Genomic DNA, 15,555 nt, shown 5'->3' on the forward strand with positions numbered 1-15,555 from the left:
GGTAGTGGACACCTGTCTAACTCCTCTTGAATATCTACATCCCACCCAACAGATAATGGACACTTGTCCAATTCTTCTTGGGTTTCTTGAACTGTGTCATCAGAGTACCACCCAACAGCTAATGGACATCTGTCCAACTCCTCTTGGATATCTACATCCCACCCAACAGGCAATGGACACTTGTCTAATTCTTGGGTTTCTTGAATCTTCTCATAAAATACAACCCAACATGTAATGGACACCTGTCCAACTCCTCTTGGATATCTACACCCCACCCAACAGGTAATGGACACTTGTCCAATTCTTCTTGGGTTTCTTGAATTGTTTCATCAGAATATCACCCAACAGGTAATGGACACCTGTCCAACTCCTCTTGGATATCTACATCTCACCCAACAGGTAATGGACACTTGTCTAATTCTTGGGTTTCTTGAGAATCCCCTCATCAGAATACTACCCAACATGTAATGGACACCTGTCCAATTCCTCTTGGATACACTGTACTAAGTATCTTCATCCCTTCAATAGTATATAAACTAAAAGGTATTGGACATTCTTCTTGGGTTACTCAAATTTTTTTTTTCATAAGAAAGAAAACCCAATAGGTATTGGACATCGGTTCAACTCTTCTTGGATATTACATCCCAAAATTAGAATAAAACCCAACAGGTGATGTTTACCTGTCCAATTCTTCTTGGGTTACTTATACCCTTCATTACAATTGTCAAATTTGTCTTGGATATTTATACTCTTGCATTAGACTGCAAACCCAATAAGTATGACATTTACCTTCCCTAGTTGAATTCAAATTTATCTGCATAAGCATACATAAGTCCAAAACATATTTAATACTTTAATTCTAACATTCCACATCTCATTCAGTGTACACGTTACAAATGAGAGGAAACATATAAGCATTTTGTGCCTAAACTATTTGGCTTTTAAAGAATTTTATAACCATGTTTGCAAAATTTAAATTTAAAAATTAGAACTTGAAGCAAGTCATTACAGGTAGAACAAGATGATGAAAACCATATTGATAAATAGATCACAACCTTGATAAAATATTTGCCTTCAGTTGCCAAGATTGTGTTGTAGTATATGGAAATTTCTATAATCCTGTTTATTACAGATACATGTACAATGCATATTTTCCCTGTAATAATAAAAATACTTCTGAGATGTAAAAGAATGGATTAAATAGTCACCGATGTTAAAAGATATTACATGATCTCATTAATCTGGTTTGGAAATCACAAACTTAGTTTTGAAGCCGATAAAACAGTGTCGCACCAGAAAAATCAGTTACAAGTACAATGAATGAATTCGTAATAATTAATGCACTATGTCCAAATCTTTTTGACAAATCGGGATAAAGATATTAAATCAAATCATCACTGTTATAAGTCTTAGAGCTAGAGAAAAGTCACTACATACCCAAATTTTACATGTAAGACTTTGATCCTATATTTCAATAAATGTCAAAATGGTTTTATTTTTGTTTCTGTTCAATACTTTCTTCTTCAGGGTCTCTCATGGCCTATACTGTATGATACCTCCATTGACCCTGCTCTTTTATATTGCCATATGTTTATCCAGTAGCAGTGGTTATGCTCAAGCAATCTTTGAAATATTCCTCATTTCATGCATCTCCTTCAGTTCTGCCTCTGTTCATTTTATTCATTCTGCAATTAGATAAAGGCATTTCTTTGCCGTATAAAACATGTTTTTCTTGAATACAGCAAGATCATCCTTTGTGTTGATCAAACCCAACCAAGAAGTAGAAGTATATTTCTTATTCAGAAATATGTATTGATAAATAAAATTGAAGAAAAACTAAATTCTATCAACTATTTTTTTTTTCTATGTCTAACTGCATCTTCATCCTACCCCCCATCCGCCATAATTTTATCAAAATGGAATCATCATTCAACACACAAAACAATGTTGCATATTAATTAGACAGTATGTTAGTTTCTGATTGTTAAGAAATAGATTATAAAAAGATATTACACCTATTCCTTGCAAATTTTAGACTTCTTATGTAACACTATCAGTAGATTAGGGGTACATAATCTTCGAAAACATCTCTACACTTAATGATAAAGCTTTCACATTAGTATTGTTTTTAGCCCAATGGTTCTGCTAAAGAGGATTAAAAATTGACCCAAACCTTACTAACTGCTTTGAAATTATATTGACAGGGACAGAGACACACTTGACACTCCATCCCCCCTTCCTAGGGTATGCTTTGCACAAAATGTAATTAAAATTGACTAAGCTGGATAGAAGTTGAAAATATGAAAAATTTCAGTCAAACAGATTATGAATAACTTTCAGCACATCAGACAGACATGAAGTAGTGATTCTTGAATAAAATACACCTACAAGATGAAGCTGTTTTATTCCTTTGAAGTGATATCTAGTATTGTTTCTTTTCCTGTATGCCACCTCTATCAGAACAAAATCTTATACATGTATTAACATACCCTATGACTGTATAGTACCCCAGTATTTACTTTACAATTAATGAAGTTCTGGAACCAACCCTCAGATGCCCTTAAAACAAATGATTCTAAACTGGCAAAGGTAGAGGGCATCTGAAGAATTTAAAATAAAATGATAGTACAAACAAGCAAACAGTGTGCATGAAAATGTTGGCAAACACTAGAAAAAATACTAAGGTACTTTCTCAAACTTATTTTTTAACATGAATACTAAAGAGGTTTTATGTAGCTGTATTGCACATACCAAAAGCTTTCCTGCAGTTAAAGGTTGGTTGCCTAGTAGTTATGTAGTATGTACAAGTTTTTCCCTCTATCTCTTCTAATTTAAGAAGCGAAAATTTCTCTAAAAATCTTATGGTTGGTATGGAGTATTCCTGTTCATTTTACTCATTACTTACAATTGTCCTATTTCTGAGGGTCTTCTTCTGATGGGTGTGTTCTCTGCAATGTTCACAATTGAAGTTCCTGTTTGACCTGTTACATATTGAAAATCCTCAATGAACATGATTATGGTTTTAATTTCCATTGTAATTATTGATTACTTTTATAAAAAAAAATCTAAACCAATTTATTGTAACATAATACTTAGGATAATATTGATGTAATATCAATGGAAAAAAGGAATCATTATCTCCAGTTATCCTAAAATCACAAGTAAGCATTAATCATATAAATTCACATACGTAAACCCATTAGCTTTTTGTGCTATTAAATCATAGTCATCGCTGTGCAATAAAGGAAATCAAGTACTAATCCACAGCTTTGAGGCAATAAAGTTACTATCCCCGAGTAAAAAGTGACAAGCCCAAATATAGAGGCAAAAATTAAAAAGTAACATTGAAAAAAACTTCATCGTGAAAAAAGTCAGGGGCCCGTTTCATCAAAAGTCGTAAAGTTAAGCCTTAACTTAGGCGTACTTCGGGGGATTACGCCAAAATTTAGTCGGGCGTAATTTGCGTTTCAACAAGTGGCGTAAGTCTCATAAAAGATACGCTTAGTCACAGGACTAAGTCCTTGACAACGTTGCGTTGCGCAAGCGCAAAAGCATAAACATTGCCCAAAGCGTACAAACGTATAAATTGTAGCATGTCAAAGTACAGAATAACACAAGACAGTTATAGATAAATTAATACTTGCACTAATTGAAACATGCATGGGTTTATAGTGTTATGTAAGAGACATGCATCTTTTAAGAAACCAATTTTAGTTTTTTACAATATTTCAATAATAAAAGTCTAATAAATTGAAAGGATGAAAAGGACAGTACATGTACTTGTATTTCGGAATTAAGCACAACTATTCATTTTGGAAATTTAATTACAGCCATACCCCCTCTTCCCGAAATTGATACAGGTTAATAACTTCGCCTTTGATAATAAATTTCATGATTCGATAAATACTGATTCTACTGACAAATACTAATAATGAAGTCTAAGACAGAATTAAGATTTAAAAATGTTAATAAAAAATGTATATGCAAGCAAAAATAATGAAAACAGAATGCAAACGGTTTACATATGAACACATTTGAGTCAAGAAATAAATTTTACACGTCGTTTACTACTATGGTACATGTAAGATAATCCTCTCTGTATTTATCAATTTTTTGTCAATTCAATTGATTCATAATTGTTCAGTTATAGAAAAAAATTCTTTACTATCTGCAGATTAAATGTGATGTACCGTTTTAAAAGTACGCAAAGAGAGAGAGAGAGAGAGAGAGAGAGAGAGAGGTTTGGAAAAATGACTACAAAGATATTCTTACAAAAATTCTCTGCTTGTGTGGTCTCTGTCTTTAAAATTTAGTTACAGCTACTCTTGATTTTGTTTTCATTAAAATGTAAGTAATGCAGGAAATCAAAAACATGTATATTTTCATCTTATATGTGCTTTATATGCGCTCAGATTATCTTATACTGTACTATGTAAGATTTGCTCTTTTAAACAAAATTAAGAAAATTAAAGATGTCTTCTGCATCAATGTTTGTCTGAGAAAAAAAAAATTAGGAATAATTCATTCTTGAACTTAACTGTGTAATTATCACCGTCTTACATCGATATTATAAAAGCAATAATTTATTACCACTTTCAAAAATCTCTTATTGTCTATGAGACCCCAACCCCCTCCCTGGGTTGGGGTCTATGATTCGCCGGGAACATCACTTGTCCCAGATATACCTAGGAAAATAATTACTTTCGACCTTAACTAAGTAATCTGTACATTCAATGTTAATTAATCTGCAAATTCGGGAGATTCTGAACCCTCTCTCCGACCCCCTCTGGATCCACGCATGTGGACGAGAAGTAAATAAGAAATGGACTCTTCAAATATGACAAAAACTATTTGGTTTTAAGATGGGTTATTTTTTTGAATTTTTTTATTAAATGTAGAAAATTACATGAAAGATGATAACTATGCTTTTGAAACGGATTTTTTTTTTGTTTTGTTTTGTTTGTAATATTTGTTTTTCAGAAAATATGCTGTTGGAAAAAAATTTTCAAAATAGACAATTTTAATGGGTCTCTTTTAAGTAAATGAAAAGGAAACTAGAGGTACCGTAAGCAATGAATTCAATAAAAGATATCCCCCCGCCATCCATATAAATATAATGGCAGTGTCCATGTTTTGCTGTGGGAAACCCAAAATATGTGTCGGATCAAAAAGTACAATAAGGCACAATGGCAATATATAATAAAGATTCTGTGAAAATTTCAACAAATTTCAATCAGTAATATGAAAGGAGTTGCGGATAGAGATGGGTACCCCCAAAGCGTAACAGATGGACATCCCGATTACTAAATAGTATATACATGTACATATACATGTACCGTCCCGCTTTTCAAGCGAGATGTAGAAATACAGTTATATATGTAAATTGATTTACAATACCTTAGACATACAATACCACAATCAAATGTGTATGAATGCATTGTCAAAACGTAAGAAATCTCTAATAAGACAATCTTTTCTTCTCAGCAGAAATTTGTCAAAATATTATTTGAGTACGTTATTACTCAAATCAACTACGTCCCCAAGTAGTTGTAACAACACCCCCCCCCTCCTCCTCTTCATAATATGTATAATTTAATAATGCATTGTTTATATTTTAAATTCTTCTTAGAACCTTACTTTTTCTTTAGAACTCGCTAAAATTAATAAAAAGGCCTTATTTTAACTTTACGCCATAACTTACACGCCATAACTTACGCCTACCCATGAGTGACGTAAAATTTTGGCCTAAATTTAGTCAGGCGTAACGATACGCTCTTTAATTAATGAAATGCAAATATTCGTGCTAGTTCCGACTTTACGCCGACGTAGCGCTACGACTGGGCGTACGACCTTTGATGGAACGTGCCCCAGGGTATTAACTATAGATGATTCTTTTTAAAATTAAAGTTTAATTTAATTTTCGCTGGTAAAATTTAATCATATATAAATTAATGATTTAAAAAAATGATTTTAAATATTCCTTTTCTGGTCATTCACTAGTTCGTCTAATTAAAACGAAGCAAAAATTATTTTGTTTTCATCTTGAATCATTTAACGCTATATATGGCGTATGTACAATGAAAATTATTAGACTAAAATTATAAGAACTTATTATTTGTATCATTACTTTATATTTATAAACATGATAAAGATCTAAGTCAATTGCGTTATAAAGATATCAAAATTTAAATTGGATTCTCGGAATTTTCTCTTACTTGGAAGAAAATACAAAAGATTTGAATAACACATTACAGAGAAGATAAAATCGTATTATTAGATAAAACGAGGTGTTCTCCGTGCTCCGAATTGTATGCAAAGCTTTAATTTAAATGTATTAACTATATTTCTTTACTTAATTTTGTATTTTTCAAAAATATATTTTTTGATCAGTTACGCCATATATGGCTTTAAAAAAACGCTACATAATTGCATGACACTTATCAATGAGCTGATGAGTGAATGTATATCATAGGCGTCGGAACCGGGGGGGCTAGGGGGGGCTTAGCCCCCCCACTTTTTTCCCAAATATATACTTAGTATAGACTTAGCCCCCCCACTTTTTCCCCAAAGATTTACTCTGTATAAACATTGAACATTGATTCGTAGGTTTAGCCACCCCACCCCCACTTTCCACAGAAACGTCGCAGTATAGGTAAGACATGGATAAAAGGTGGTGTTTGGAAAAAAAATTTTGGTACTGAAGTTCGAATTTAAGGCCTATATGTACAAGCAAATATTGCTATATTAAACAAAGGAACGGGGGGAATTCAAATTAGGAAATAAAAGATCATTTTTAAGTAAATCAGTCTGGTAGTACTGCAAAATGGATGCAGTTGTGGAGATTTATGGATAATATGAGCATGCTGTCTGGAATATTTCCATATTCGGGAATTTAATAGCAAAAAAGAGTGAAAATACCGGTGGTGCTTTTCATTGTATTACATGTGTATTTTAAAATTCCTAATAGCCCAAGGGGATTCCTCAGTGCAGAAAACCACTAGCCCCATCCTCAAAAATGGAAGCCACGGGTGTAGCGGAATGTTAATTACACACCCATCATGTGAAATAGTTATAGTAGCCTTATATCAATTTCATTATTGTTTTAAATTAATTAAAACAAATGCCAAAAACAATAATAAAAAAAATCAAAATAAATCAGACACTCAAAATCAAAGACAGAAAGAAACACTGTTTTGACTGAATTTTCAGTAATACAATGAACCTCTTACATATCAGATGAGATAAACTTACATACAAATATGTACTTATTGTCAATTATCCCATTTATCATCATCTCAGCTCACTTGGCGATTGTAATACAGTCTACATGAACCGATAATTTACAGCTGATTAATGAACACACGATTGTAAAAATTTTCATTTCCCGTTCCAATATACATTGTAAGAGCATAGTTTGCGTTGGTTATGATATAAAATCTAATAATTAACACTTTCAATTTATTAAAGATTATCTTACAATATACGATCATTAACTAAATACTTCTGGCCCTCAAGAGAGTTAAAAAGACAGAGAAAATTCAAAATTCATACGAGTGCAACTTAGGATTAATTGTTCCGAAACATCTATTTTAATTTTGTGCACAATTGTTATCAAAATTACATTAAAATCAATTTTCCTTTAACAAAAACCCAGCAATAGATAAATATTAATCGAATAAACTTACCTTTTCTCTTGTCAATCAGACAATCTTGTTGACATTAAGTGTTTCTTAGTCGGCAAAAGTCGCCATATTTATTTCCATGAAAACAAACGTTGTTATGATCAGGATCAACGGAAGTTGATTTTCGGAACTCTCGAGAATTTAAAGTTCCGAATGTAAAACTGAAACACAAAACACGGTGCGTCCGTGCAAGCAACTTTTTTAGACACTTTTTTGGACAAATCGTCGTGTCCAAGTTTTGTTGGGTACTAACCTGCAAATACCCAATTAGGGTGTTTTAAGCATATTCAGCGACATTGCTTATTGGGTATACCCAATAAGCAAAAAGTACCCAATAAGTACAATCTTGACATGAAAAATACCCAATAAATGCACTCTCGTAAACACGAACAGACGAACGGACGGAATTAACGATTTCTATATACCTCCCACTTTTCAAGCGGGGGTATAACTATATAACTTGTACAAAATATTTTAGGTTTGGCCTGTAGGAATGAAAAAAATTAATTCAGAATATGGTATGTTCTCTGTATCAAGAAGCATTTTCACTTCATATACAAAACTTAATAGATGGAAATAAAGACATCGTAAAGCATAGCATTCCCTCAACAAAGAAATATCACACTGAGCCATCCATACATACTACATACACAATCTCAGTTTTATATCTCCACCACTTTTGCACAAGGTTATAACAATAAAGATGTTATTTCCCGTGCTTAATCCACCCATCAATACTGTATAATATAATATTCACTTCTGTACCTCTAATATGTATGAGTTTTGTTTGTTTGTTGCTTAATGTCTCTCTCAAGAATATTTCACTCATATGGAGATACATGCACCACTGTTTTCCAGTAGAAAGCAGCAAAGTTTGTACTATATACTCTGCACTCAGGGCCATTGAGCAGTGAGGGATTTTTTGTGCCAGCATCTACTGTAACACAGGATCTTTGTTTATACAGTCTCATCTCAAGGAGATCCGCGACCCACAGTAGGATTCGAACCCTCGACAGAAGAATTGACTTTTTACTCCACGACTCTAGAAAAGACGCTTTACCACTGAGCCACACTGGCCTTCTAATATGTAGATTACAATGCTAACATGAATGAGGCTTAGAATTTTTTTTATTCAAAATTTTGCTTGACAGCTGCATCTGATGTGAAATAATTCATTACCAAATATACCGCGGTAGAGATATGTCACTTAATGTACTTCAGAAAATATTAAATGTAGCACACGAAGGATAAGAGTTACTCTTGTATAGTGAATTAGTTGACTGATTGATTGATTGATCAATTGATTGTATGCTGTTTAGCGTCCCTCCTGGGTATTTTTAATCATACTGAGACGCCACTACTTGCCGATGGAGAGCTGCAAATTTGTCCTATGCGCAGCACTCAAGGCCATTGAGCAGAAAAGGATATTTTTTCGTGCCAGCATCTACTGCGACACGGGACCTTAGTTTATGCGGTCTCATCCGAAGGACGAGTTTCCATGTCCCTCATTGGGATTCGAACTTGCGACGTAAGGAGCAACTTCGTACTTCGCAACTCTAGAACAAATGCTCTAGCTACTGCACCACGCAGGCGACATAAATTAATTTATACACAACATTGTAATAAACTGCAAATAAAAACAAGGATCTATTGATTTACTTAAGCATTGAATTCATATTTTGGGATGTTTTCGGTCCTATAACACGACCGTCCGTGCCGACAAATTGAATATCGCGCTAACGCGATAATTTGTCGGCACTGCCAGATGTGTCGTAGGACCGAAGACATCCCAAAATATGATTCAATGCTAATATTTACATTCTCTAATTTTCCTTTATCATAATTGTTTATTTCGTCCATGTTTAATGTGAATTGAGCGCCCTTCGGTATTGGTGTGCTTAATAAACGTAATAGTCGTACGGTTCGAAAGCCGTTTCTGACGTTGGAAATAAACATTGCGAGGAAAAAATGTCAAATTAATTTTCAATGCACGTTGTATTTTATGTTAATTTTAAAAGGGTAGTTTTTGAAAATTAAATTGAGTCAAAACAATATACATTTTGGTGTTCCTAAATATTAGTGTTGGCAAATCGGACGATTTTTATTAACCGGTTACTCGCTTAATCTTCCGATCGAGTACCCGGTTACTCGGATGATTTTTTGCTATATATTTTCCGTATTTATTATTTACCTCATCCTTTTACTTATTGGTAAAAAAAACCCACAAATGCAACTATATGAATATTAATTTTTTTTTACAAATACAAACTTTAAAAAAAAATATTTTCGAAGAATATTGATTTTAATTGTCACATGAAACGGTCCGTTTGTTTTCATTTAAGTAAAAAAAAAATCAACACATGAAGAAGATACGTGTTGCGATCAAGGAGAATTAATATACCCTCTAATTTCTGATTGTTTTGTAGAGTTTTCTGCAAGTCACTGGTTTCCGAACTTTGTTTTAATCTATGGTGATTTAGCATATTTGTACTTCCACCCGTATATGAAAACTCCGATTCACATAACTTGAATTTGACAGATTTCAATTCAGTCTTTCTTTTAAAATATATCCATGCTTTAGATGTTTGCGGCTACATCTTGTGAAAGTATGTTCCTCTGACTATCACAGGTCTAAGCTAGGTAATTATAACTCAGGTCTTCAAAACATGTGTCCACCTGGTAATCAAAGCCATTAATTATACACGCTGTGAAAACTTATCAAAACAAATCGATCCCAATGGTGAACCGGTGGAGGAAGCCTTACGGTAATTAACGGTAATTAAATTAGGAAAATGTGTCAGTATACAATTACAAATAGCATAAAAATCATTTTATACGTATTTACTATAAAAATGTGTTTATATCCGAGTAACCGAATAGCAGTTTTACTAACCGATACTCGCATCGTTCGACGGTTAACCGGTTAACCGGGTACTCGTTGCCAACACTACTAAATATTGAAAATATATGTAGTTCCTACTGTGTATTCTACGGCGCTGTGATATGGTTTTGCGTGTGTTATAGAAATTTGAACGTCGTGAATTTCTAATAAATTTCATACAGAAAATTACACTGAATGTAAATATATCTACATGCACATAATTTGTCTAAGGGATTTCTTATTTCTAGCTGAAAAAATTCTAATGTGAATCAATATAAATATATACATAAAAACATTTCAAATTCCTCGAAAGGAAGTTTTGTTTATCTCGTATAAATGTATCAAAATATAAACTAAAATTTCCTCTCCATATCAATTTTTTATATCATTTAGGAGCTTATGCTTCCTTAAAGGAAACTGGACGTGAACATTGGACCAGAGAGTGCTTCACACATCAGCTACTAAGGAAATATCTTTAACTAGAAAACAATATACCAATGTGAATTTTAGAGGTCGAGGATGAACTCCTTTAAACTTTTTAAGCTGAGATAAAAAATATTGTTCAAACATTTTCTCTCATTGTGCAATGATACATAAGAATCAAAAGCCAAATTTTCTTACATACCACCTCTACGTGCCGTGGTAAATATTTGTTATACAGATTTTCTCCTAGAATAAAAAATCTCACCAAAGAGGACAGGAACATGACAATTTCACGCCTAGAAACAAAAATGTAAATGTTAAATAACTTTTACTTCAGATAAAAAATCCACTTCTCAATGAGGAGAAGAACACTGCAGCTAGTTTGATAAGACCCCTGCATCACTGGTTAAGTTCTCTACCAACTGAGATATCCAAGGTTCCTTGATTATTGCAAACCTACTTTGCAGGTGTTACAGAATTTATGTATCTTACTTATAATAATCATTGTACCCTAATTTTTTAAATGAAAATCTTTCTTACTGTGTATGAGAATGATATTTACAGCCAAAGTCTACTTTATCCACCCAATAAAGTTATAAGGGAGCTGAAACAGAGAGAATGTACATTGATGAACCGACATCAAAATCACATACAGAAGGCTAAGAATACATACAATCATTTACACTAAAAGAAAATCGTATATTTATTTGTACCCCCGCTTGAAAAGCGGCAGGGTACTGTAAACCAACTACAGTCAAACTTCATTGTCAAACATCAGTCATAGCGGTCACCTCTATCCAGCGGTCACTTGTCCTATGCGGTCATTTTATTTCCTCCCAATGAAATTTCCTATATAAAGTAACTCTATTTAGCGGTCACTTGCGTAACGCGGTCAGCGGTCACCTAATTTCAAACGAAATCGCCACTTTCCCCGTCTTTATCGGCCATTTTGTCCAATCACGTGACCTGATCTGGAGTCAGTCTGTATTATTCACGTCATTCGCGATTCGTCTGTTCGAAATCATTCCGTGACGAGTAATTTTCACGACTGAGGTAACATTCTTTACCAATTTAAAGAAAAAACAAAGGATTCGCGGCGATTAATATTAGCTAATTTTAGTAGGTCGCGAAAATCGCGAATATTTCTTGCGTGCAAATAAAAGTTGGTTTATAGTATATAGTAATCCGGATGTCCGTCAGTCCGACTGTCCGACCGACTGTTACGATTGGGGTACCCATCTTATATCCGCAACTCGTCTCACATAACTGAATGAAATTTGATGAGACTTTCACAGAATCTTTATTACATATTGCAATTGTGCACTTTCTATTTTACTTTTTGACCAACGTATATGTTGAGTTTACCATAGAAAATTAAGCAAGACATGGACACTTCCATTATATTTATATTGGTTTGGGGCGGGGTATCGTTTGTTATTAATAATTCAATGGGGATTTCAAATACACATAATTATAAATTACTTGCTCAATTCAGCTTTTGAAATATTTGTTTCAATCAAGCATTTTATGACGACTTTGAACTATACGTTTACAGATTTAGCTAATTTCCTCAGAGATTAATGGTTAGCTTAAATGTAACATTGGATGTTTGTCGATGGTTATCTCATATTAACAAAATGCGTGAAATTTAGTCAATTAAAACCCCTGATAACTCTTTGTTTGGGCTAAGTGAAATAGTGGCAATTGACTGCTTTGGGTGAAAATGAAGGATTCTTAAGGATATAATATTATGAAACAAATAAAAAATTATGCGTGGATTGATTTACATTTTAAACAGATTTTTATCATACAAAAAACAAAAATAAATGATAAATCCTTCAAGCTATTTTTTTCTTTTAAGCTTTGATATGATACTGTGTGAATGATGGTTTTAATCTCTGATTCTATACAAATTTGCACACATTTTAACGTTCAAACACAATCTCAGAAATAACTCCCACTTTATTTGGCAAACATAACTCAGGTAAAATATTGAAATATAAATCTTGCGGATTTTTGGACATAGGTTACTTGTGTTAATTATCTTAAATTGTTTTAATTCCTCATTAATGGTTTAAAAAAAGATATATTTTCAAAAAATAAAAAAAGATATCTGACAATTTGAAGACTTTTTGAACTCATCGGTCATAATAGATGAGATTATATATTAAATGTGTTTTCCTTTGCTTGTAGAAGAACAAGTTAGCATCCCAAGCCCGTATACCTGTACGGCCAAGTGTGTCCTTTCGGTTACTTACCTGTTGGTTGTCCCAGGTGTGAATGTGCTCCCGATCCTTGTCTGGTAATTAAGAACTTATCTCACTTAAGATCTTTCCTCATCCATCTATGATCATTCAGTACCTCATGAAACCAGTATCTTGTTTGAATTATTAATTTGCTTTTTATTTATTTATTTTTGATAATGTTTAGTTCCATTATAATTAAAAGATTATACATATTATAACCACAATTCTATATCTTTAAAATAGAATGACATCTTCCCAAACATTGTTAGAATAAGAAAAGAAAAAAATCAAGCGAATGAAAATACATCTCAGAATACAAAGGACTTATCAATTATCTTATTAAAAGTATTATTTTTAAATATATAATTTACAATATTGTAAAAAAACCCGTTTGGATATGAATATTAATAGTCGCTTGTCAGTTAAACAGAGTAAAAAAAATGATGAAATTTAAAATATATGCACACAAAGTTAATTGAACGCTTTATTTTACAGTTTACAAACTGTCCTAGGTGATTTACATGCTCCTCTATTCCTTCCGATTGTGGATATTCACAGTGCCGTCACAAAGCCGCCTGTTTACTGAACACCACGTCTGGAGGTTAATATAATGACTAATTTGCACATGATCCTTTTTTATAATTATACCTTCGGGACTGGTTATAGACTGATGGTATTTCTGATACATATTTTATGATTGTTTGATATTGTGAATTTTGTTAATTTAAGGATACATAACACAAACAAAAATTAGAAGGGTGGAGTGATATGTTTTATTTGCTGATTTTGAATAAAAATGACATAAATAATAAATCTCTAAATTATAAAGAAATCGTAAGACTTCTTTGATGCTCAAATGTGTGACTTTGTGGCGTTTTTTGTATACATATGTAAATCTACACAAAATTTTACACACATTTTCAATATTGTGAGAAAATCTTTCAAAAATCTCCATATGCATTTACTCGTCAAACATTATTCAGGTTACTTATTTTTATATATAAATCTATAAGAAATATTGTTTATTTCTGGAAAAAAAGAAAAACTTTATTTTGTGTGTTTTTGTGTTATTAACCTTAATGCTTTATTGAAAAGTGATTTTTTGTATAAAAGATTATACTTGTAGAAAAGATGATCAGAACGTCAAAGAAAACATTGCAAGTTATATAAAAACAGATTCCATCGAGATTATTTCTCATTTTTTAAAAGCCAAAGACTACCAGTCTTTTTAATGCTGATGTAATGGATATTGTAATGACCAAAACTTATACTTTTAGGTGTGAAGTTTTTTCCATAAATGATACAAAGTTATATTTCTATCAAATTTTATATTACATATTATACAGGGTGCAGAAAATTAAGAAAAAATGTCACAACATCTCACTTCACTTCCCCTTTTTTTGTGACAGTGCGGTATTTGATATTTATTCCAATACAGGGTACAGACAATAAAAAACATTACACAATATCCTTCTCCTTTTCATTCTAACAGTGCGATATTTGATATTTGTTCCTTACAGAGCAACCTTGTGGGTGTGGATCTGATTTTTCTCCTGTGTGTGGTTCGGATGGGAAAACCTATTCCAATGACTGCGTACGATATTGTGTGTAAGTTCACTCAAGAATTTCTTATTCTTCGCAGTTCCCATCGTCGCAAACCATGGCTAAAATGTATGATCCTCTCACATTCTCAGGAGAGAGTTATATGCGGATTCCAAACCGTGGCTTTAGATGATGGGCAGTTCTCACAATGTGTTTTTTCTTATCTATGTTCCTAAAACTGGTTAACATTTAAAAGTTTATCTTTTAAGTAAATGGCGACTTATTTTCTTATTTGCAGTGGGGCATTAAAGAAACAAGATTGATTTTTTCACTGTAAATGTATCCGTATTTATGACCCTGTGTGTGGAGAGGACGATCAAACCTACATAAACGAGTGCTTCCTACAGTGTAGGTATGGAATAGGAAACAAATAAAAAGTATGTAGATATGTTATTAGCATTTGAGGAAGAATGGGACAGGGTTGATCCTTCATATTAAAAAGGAGAATAAACTAAAGTTAACAAATTGCTGGGTCCCTTTTAATACTGGAATGAATAATCCCTTATTCGCCACTGCGTATTAAAATCATTTTCAAAATTAAAGCTATAAAGGAGAACCATCTTTGTTCATGCCAATGTCCACTGATAAAGAAAAGTGTGTGTGGTGTACACGGACAAACGTACATTAACTAATGAATGTGTTATGAAGTGTGCGTAAGTATCGTATATTCATATCATTAGAAATCATTGATGAAAACGAGAGATAATTTATTTTTAACCTC

At 32.7% G+C, this 15,555-nt stretch overlaps 2 long non-coding RNA genes across 2 annotated transcripts; one reads left to right on the forward strand and one right to left on the reverse strand.

The window, feature by feature from the left end:
• Positions 1-840: 840 nt before the first annotated feature.
• Positions 841-7,840, reverse strand: LOC134239383 (uncharacterized). The gene is made up of 3 exons (XR_009986213.1): positions 7,686-7,840; positions 2,906-2,981; positions 841-1,685 (listed from the first exon to the last, which is right to left on the reverse strand). It is a non-coding gene; the product is annotated as an uncharacterized LOC134239383 (long non-coding RNA).
• A 5,886-nt stretch (positions 7,841-13,726) lies between these two features.
• LOC134239384 (uncharacterized) lies at positions 13,727-15,184 on the forward strand. Its single transcript, XR_009986214.1, has 3 exons — positions 13,727-13,833; positions 14,753-14,840; positions 15,073-15,184. It is a non-coding gene; the product is annotated as an uncharacterized LOC134239384 (long non-coding RNA).
• The last annotated feature ends 371 nt before the right edge of the window (positions 15,185-15,555 follow it).

The sequence above is a fragment of the Saccostrea cucullata genome, unplaced genomic scaffold, assembly GCF_032062105.1.
Source record: "Saccostrea cucullata isolate Sc308-1 unplaced genomic scaffold, CSIRO_AGI_Scuc_v1 ctg6663, whole genome shotgun sequence".
NCBI lineage: Eukaryota > Metazoa > Mollusca > Bivalvia > Ostreida > Ostreidae > Saccostrea > Saccostrea cuccullata.